This window comes from Polistes dominula, unplaced genomic scaffold, assembly GCF_049000335.1.
Source record: "Polistes dominula isolate Pdom_NZ unplaced genomic scaffold, Pdom_raw_medaka contig_80, whole genome shotgun sequence".
NCBI lineage: Eukaryota > Metazoa > Arthropoda > Insecta > Hymenoptera > Vespidae > Polistes > Polistes dominula.
The window spans coordinates 279238-285965 of NW_028301111.1; the positions used below are offsets into that span (position 1 = coordinate 279238).

The 6728-nt window shown below is 30.6% G+C and overlaps 2 long non-coding RNA genes across 3 annotated transcripts; both read left to right on the plus strand.

The window, feature by feature from the left end:
* The first annotated feature begins 348 nt into the window (after nucleotides 1–348).
* On the plus strand, nucleotides 349–1164 carry LOC149031104 (uncharacterized). The gene is made up of 2 exons (XR_016177997.1): nucleotides 349–878; nucleotides 956–1164. It is a non-coding gene; the product is annotated as an uncharacterized LOC149031104 (long non-coding RNA).
* A 1058-nt stretch (nucleotides 1165–2222) lies between these two features.
* On the plus strand, nucleotides 2223–6419 carry LOC107072754 (uncharacterized). 2 transcript variants are annotated; one of them, XR_016177998.1, is made up of 3 exons: nucleotides 2223–4935; nucleotides 5611–5802; nucleotides 5883–6419. It is a non-coding gene; the product is annotated as an uncharacterized LOC107072754 (long non-coding RNA). The 2 variants fall into 2 exon arrangements; XR_016177999.1 differs by having other exon boundaries at nucleotides 2223–3222.
* The last annotated feature ends 309 nt before the right edge of the window (nucleotides 6420–6728 follow it).

A 6728-nucleotide genomic window follows, 5' to 3' on the forward strand; every position in this document is an offset into this window, starting at 1 on the left:
TTTAATGTACATAATACTTTATACAAATATTTATATTATTATTATATTATGTAGATTAATATATGTTGAATTTGGCGGTAATCAGTGTGTCAGCATACACATACACATACATATACATTAGGGTGGGTTAAAAAAATCAATTATTTTATTTTTTACAAGTGCCACGGAAAAATGGGTTGCTAGACACCTGAAAAAAATTATCACCAAATATGAGCTCTTCATTTTAATAGGAAGATCCTCCGCATCCCAGTTTTTTATTTTTTTTTCAGTCCAATAGAATAAAATTCATATCTCGTCATTAATTGATCGTACAGAAAAATGTTCTAGACGAATTTGGTAGGAAATTTAATGCTCTACAAAAAAGGTATCTTATATTTTTTCCGTAAACCTCACCATTTGAAAGATATTGAAGATTTAAGTTTGATTATTTTAAGACAAATTTCATTTTTTTTTTTATGAATTTTATAACTCGACAATAAATGACTATTATAAAATGCGCAATACAAATTTTTGTAGGAAATTAACTGCTCTATAAAAATGGTGTCTTATGTTTTGGCGATTAAATTAAGCGTTCAAAAGATATTCATCATCAAACTTTCATGTGTACTGATTTCTGTCTCCCACCCCAATATACATATAGATGGCGGGTCGAAGACTTAACTAGTAGGGATCCTGTAGGAGGGATGCGCCATTCATATTCAACTCATGTGCCATTGGCTGAAAATTTTGGGGGACCGCTTTCGATCCAACGCGCAGCCATGTTTATCTTTAGTATGTATTAACGGCCGTGGTTAGTTTAAGTTTGGAATACTTATAGTTTTTATTGTGATATTTATGTTTAATTGTTTTTTTTTTTTTTTTAGTAGTTTTCTATAAGTGTAAGTTTAATTTACTCATTTAATAATTACAAGTATAAATGTACAAACCTAACCTATAACTTATCGTTTGTTTACAGACTTATTGTTTGTGATGAATAATCATGGTTCGACAATGTATTCTTAATTACTGCAAAAGTTCAACAAAAACTACGCAAGACCGTAAATACCTTATACCATCGCGTAGGTATAATCGCAAAAATTTACAAAATTTTAAGCAAACAAATCTCAGTTCGAGTAAAACTATGACCATGTACCACATTAAGAAATAAAAATATATTAAAATAAATCTATTTTTTAATTGTTTTATATATTTGTCTTATTATTATTATTATTATTAATATAATATATATAGTAGATAATTATATTTATCAAAATTGTATAAATTCCTACAGATTATTTTGAAATTTCAAAATACTGTAATGCCTTTTATCAAATCAAACTTAATTAAGTCTTTCTTATTGAATTTATAATAATTTTCTCGTTTAACCTATTCTATTTTAATATAAATTTTTAATTATCATTAAATATAGTTCATTTTTTTCAGTATTTGATGCAATTCATTATTTCATAATTATTTCAATGTTTGAATTATTCGCGCGCAAAATCTAGTTCCGGTCCCCCAGCAATGTACATGGCGCATCCCTCCTATAGGATCCCTATTAACTAGTAGGGACCCTATAGGAGGTACGCGCTATACACATTGCTAGGCTGAAAATTTGGGGGGACAGCTTCCGTTGCATCGCGCAGTCATGTTTATCTTTAGTATGTATTAACGGCTGTGGTTAGTTTAAGTTTGGAATACTTATAGTTTTTATTGTGATATTTATGTTTAATTGTTTTGTTTTTTTATTAGTAGTTTTCTATAAGTGTAAGTTTAATTTACTCATTTAATAATAACAAGTATAAATGTACAAACCTAACCTATAACTTATCCTTTGTTTACAGACTAAAATGTTTGAATCATTCGCGCGCAATCATGTGACTACACGAGTTCCTGTCCTCCAGCAATGTGTATAGCGCGTCCCTCCTATAGGCAGTGCTGTCAGATCGTGGGTAAATCTTACCCTCTCCCTGTGCCACTGGGATTGCACACAATGAAAGTTTTCCATGTCCGTGTGCTTGGGATTTCGAAAGAAGTCGAGTGTAACCGAAGTTGGCGGGCACGCCGGAGTGGCACACTATGAAAGCGACTCGTGTCGTCCGAACACATGGACACGAGTCGCTTTCATAGTGTGCCAATTCGTGGCCAACCGCCAACTTCGGTTACACTCGGCTTTCCTCGATATTCCAAACACACGGACATGGAAAACTTTCATTGTGTGCAATCCCAGTGGCACAGGAGAGGGTAAGATTTACCCACGATCTGACAGCACTGCCTATAGGCACCGTGCGAAGTCATGGTAGGGGAAGCCGAAATGTACACTAGCGCACGCAGTGGATAACTATGGCAGTAAAAGACGGTGTTTTTTATTTTGGTGTTCACAAAACATACGTGTGACAATTCATTTTATGATATTTTTATAAAAATGTATAATAGAGTTTTCCTTTTTAGAAAATAAAATATAAAGAAAAGAACTGAATACTAGATTTTCGTCTACATCTGCGACACTTAAAACTCTCCTACATAAATATTTATTTTTTTTATAACAATGTCACATCGTACTTTATCTGCTTGCCAATATTATTTAAAGTTTGATCTACTGTGGCTATAATCTAACCTTTTATTTACTACAGTAAACGCTACAGCTTTCATACTGTTTTTAAATTATTAATTATACTTACATTTTAGCGGTAATTTTTGTATCATAATTGCACAAGATTGAAATTTTATTGTCACATAGTTTGACATGCAAAAAAAAATGATTTTATTAACAAAAATGAATTGTTATCGCAAAGCCCTATACGTTTAGATATTAAAAACCTCAGCAGCAGCGTCTTTTAGTTCCATAGATACCATGGCGCTACCATGGCGCTGCAATCACGCACGGTGCCTATAGGGTCCCTATTAACTAGAAGAGCTCTTATCTTACGTGTCTTACGTCGGATTATTCGGATTTTGTACGCTAACGAGTAAACAAGTTGTTCATTTTCTTTTATTTTCTTTTCTTTCTTTCTTTCTTTCTTTCTTTTGAACTTAGATTAACCGTTACTTAACTTATAATAAACTATCTTATTTTTCTTATACACATAATTCTTTTCTATTCGATTCACGACAAATAAATCCAACAGATTATAGGCCCAGGACGAATAGTGAAAGGAAAAGATTAAAATTAAACGAAGTGGAAAATAAGGATAACGTGTTACATGTAACGGCCACGTTTGAAGACAACGTGAAGGACGAAAGGTAAGAAGTAAGAATCCACAAAGACAAAATGAACTTAGGAAGGATAGAACAAATTCAAAAGTTAACTAGCACAAATTATGAAACGTGGAAAATACAAATGAAAAGTGTGTATTAAGGTTTAACGATTTATGGAAATACATTAGCGGAGAGTTCATAAAGCCTGAAGGTGACTAGGGCGAATGTCAAAACAAAGATGAGAAAGCCATAGATTAAATAATACTAAGCATACATCCGAATCAGTTTAATTATACATTAAAGACGCTACTACCACAAACGAAATATGGAAATCATTGAAAGATATATATGAATCCAAAAATCCAATGAGACAAAGTGTATTATTTAAGCAATTATTTAGATTAAAAAAAAGTCACAGAATGAAACTATGTCAGAATTCTTAAACAAATTTTTAAGAATTGCATAACAATTGGAAGAGTGTGATCTGAAGTTACCGGAAAACCTACTAACGATTTCGTTGCTGAATGCACTACAGTATTTAATAATATATTAATATAGGGAAATTCATTTAGGGTGAAAGGTACGAGGTGAACATACACCCAGTTTAATCCTACTAATAAGATTTATTTAACACGTTGACGCCGGCGCCGATTTTCAGTGTCTGCGCTGTGGGGCGGCACTGGAATCTAAGATACGCTTCATCTGGCGGCGCGTGATTTTTGCTTGTTCAAACCTGGACTAAAGTGGACCACCGGTGGTACGCGCCGCCCTATGGGACAGTCTTGCGCGAGCCACCGGTGGTATACGCCGCCCTATGGGATAGTCTAGCGCGAGCCACCGGTGGTATACGCCGCCCGATGGGACAGTCAAGCGCGGGCCACCGGTGGTACGCGCCAGAGTGAACGTGTTAAAACAGATATTAGAAAAAGTACAATAATAGTTTCACAATTTTACGGTTACAACTTAAATGAGCAACTGTATTCTTACAACTGATAACGACTTATAATACAGCTGCGACTACTAAATGACTATTAAAAAGTGCACAATACAAATTTTTGTAGGAAATTAATTGCTCTATAAAAATGGTGTCTTATGTTTTGGCGATTAAACTAAGCGTTCAAAAGATATTCATCATCAAACTTTCACGTGTACTGATTTTTGTCTCAGAATACAAATATTGCTTAAATACCATATATACCTTTTAAAATATACATTTACAATTTATAAATAAATAAATAAATCTTTTGTAATAAAAAGTATATTATTGCTTTTATAATCATATGAATTAAGTTAATATTTTATTATAAAAATAATGTTTTCTTAAACGTAAAAAAAAATTCGAATCTGAAGCGGTTAAATGGATTCCTTGCTCTGTCTTTCTTTCTCTCTCTCTCTCCCTCTGTCTCTCCATCTATCTCTATCTCTCTCTCTCTCTCTCTCTCTTTCTATCTCTTAATGAAACTTCTCTCAAAGAGTAAAACATAATTCTTTATGACTTCAATCTGTAATAAAAACAATTCACTAAGAGTTGCATCGCTATGATGACACCGATAAATCCAATCTTGCGATATGAAGAGTGATGGGAATGAGAAGGGGTTAAGAGGGGGGAGAATGGGGGGATTGGTTATAAAAGACGAGTTAAAAATCATCACTCGATAGATATTAATTGGAGTTCGATCGAATTGTGTTCAACAGAAAGAGAATGAGAACGAGAAAGAGAGAGAGAGAGAAAGAGAATGAAGACTTATAAAATATTATGTAACGTTAAATGTCTTTTATGTATTCTAAATAAAGTGCTTAAAGTTTTATTAAATAATAATAATGATAATAATATAATAAATTTTTCGTTTATTTAATTAATAATATATTCATAATAAAATATTAATGTTAATAATATTATAATATTATTAATAATTATTGCAATAATAATACATTGTTTTAATATTATGTGTATGAATTATATATTATATTATATATATTATTGTTTTATTATATATTATTAAAAAAATATTATTATTATATTATTATTATTATTATTATTATATTTTATATTATATATATTATATTATATACAGTAAAGACCATAACTGAACCAATAACTCCACTCTAATTTTGTATAAATCTTAATTTATTGCTAAGAATGTAAATGAATATTAAAAAATGAACATTATAGTAAGTTTTATTTATTTTTTTATTAATAATAATTAAGTTTTATTATTTTTATACATTATTTATATTCTTCGCAATAAATAAAAATTTATACAAAACTAGAGTGGGATCATTGGTTTAGTTATGCTCTTTACTGTATATTATAATTTTATTATTATATTTTTTTTTTAAATTAAAGTTTTCATTAGAATAATAATAATAAATAATAAAAATATAAAAAAAGTTTTAATAAAAATAATGTTAATTTAATTAACAATTGTAAAGGTAAGCACAAGAGTTTCGTCTATCCATGGACCAACTGCCAACGAACGACTCTTCAATAAGGCTTGAACACCGGGCACAATGGTTCAAGGACTGAGCGCCCTGGATAACAAATCACACGAAAAAAAAAAAAAGGCTTGAACAGGTTGATCCTACCTCCCTAGACCTAGATGAAAATCCACTTCTATTTATCAGGTACTGATAACAGGTATCAAAGACGATGCTAAAAAGTTTACTTGCATAAGTCATTCTAATTACAAATCTCTTCTGGCAAGGGGTTGGAACTATCAAAAATGTCTGGCTAATGAGGAAACATCATCTAATTATTACTCAAGTATTATATATAAAAATCAGCTTTTATACTATAACGTAAGTAAAATTATAATTTCATGAACATTCAGGGTGTCTGGTAAGAGGTTGCCACAATGTTAAGTGTCTGGCAATGAATGATATAATTTTTAATAATATTCTAAAGGTAATACCGAAAAATCACACTTTATTATTTGATGAATTTAGATCGATATTTTACACAACTTTAGTACCGTTTACCTGCCAAAGCCACAGTAACTCAAACTTCATAATGTTCTTACATGTCGTTGTCATCGTTCTTACCTTTGTTAGGAGCATGCGCTGACAAACTATCAACTTTTATCAAATAACGAAGGTCTGGGATTCACGGACTCTTGTTCTATGTCATGTAACAAGGCTTCTCAATCTTTTCCACTTACTGACCCCCTTTTATGTGAAACAAATATTTTCACGACCTTGAGAATATGGACTTTATATTATCTTCATTTTCATTATCATTAACCTAAATACATACCATACGTGTTACATTATCAAACTGGTTTAGAATTAATTATCAGTCGTTGTGAGCGTTAAGTAATTTTTGTTTTTAATTTTCAATACAATTTCTTTTTTTTTTTAATTTATTTTCTACCAATAAATTTAATTACGTTAATGTTTAAGGTTTGAAATTTTCTGTCTGTAATATATAATAATATTACATAATACTTTACGATAGAAAATATTGTAATTAATTATATAATTTGATATTTGTGTATTTGATTACGAATATTATTGGATATTCAATCATATACATATGTATATATAAAAATATA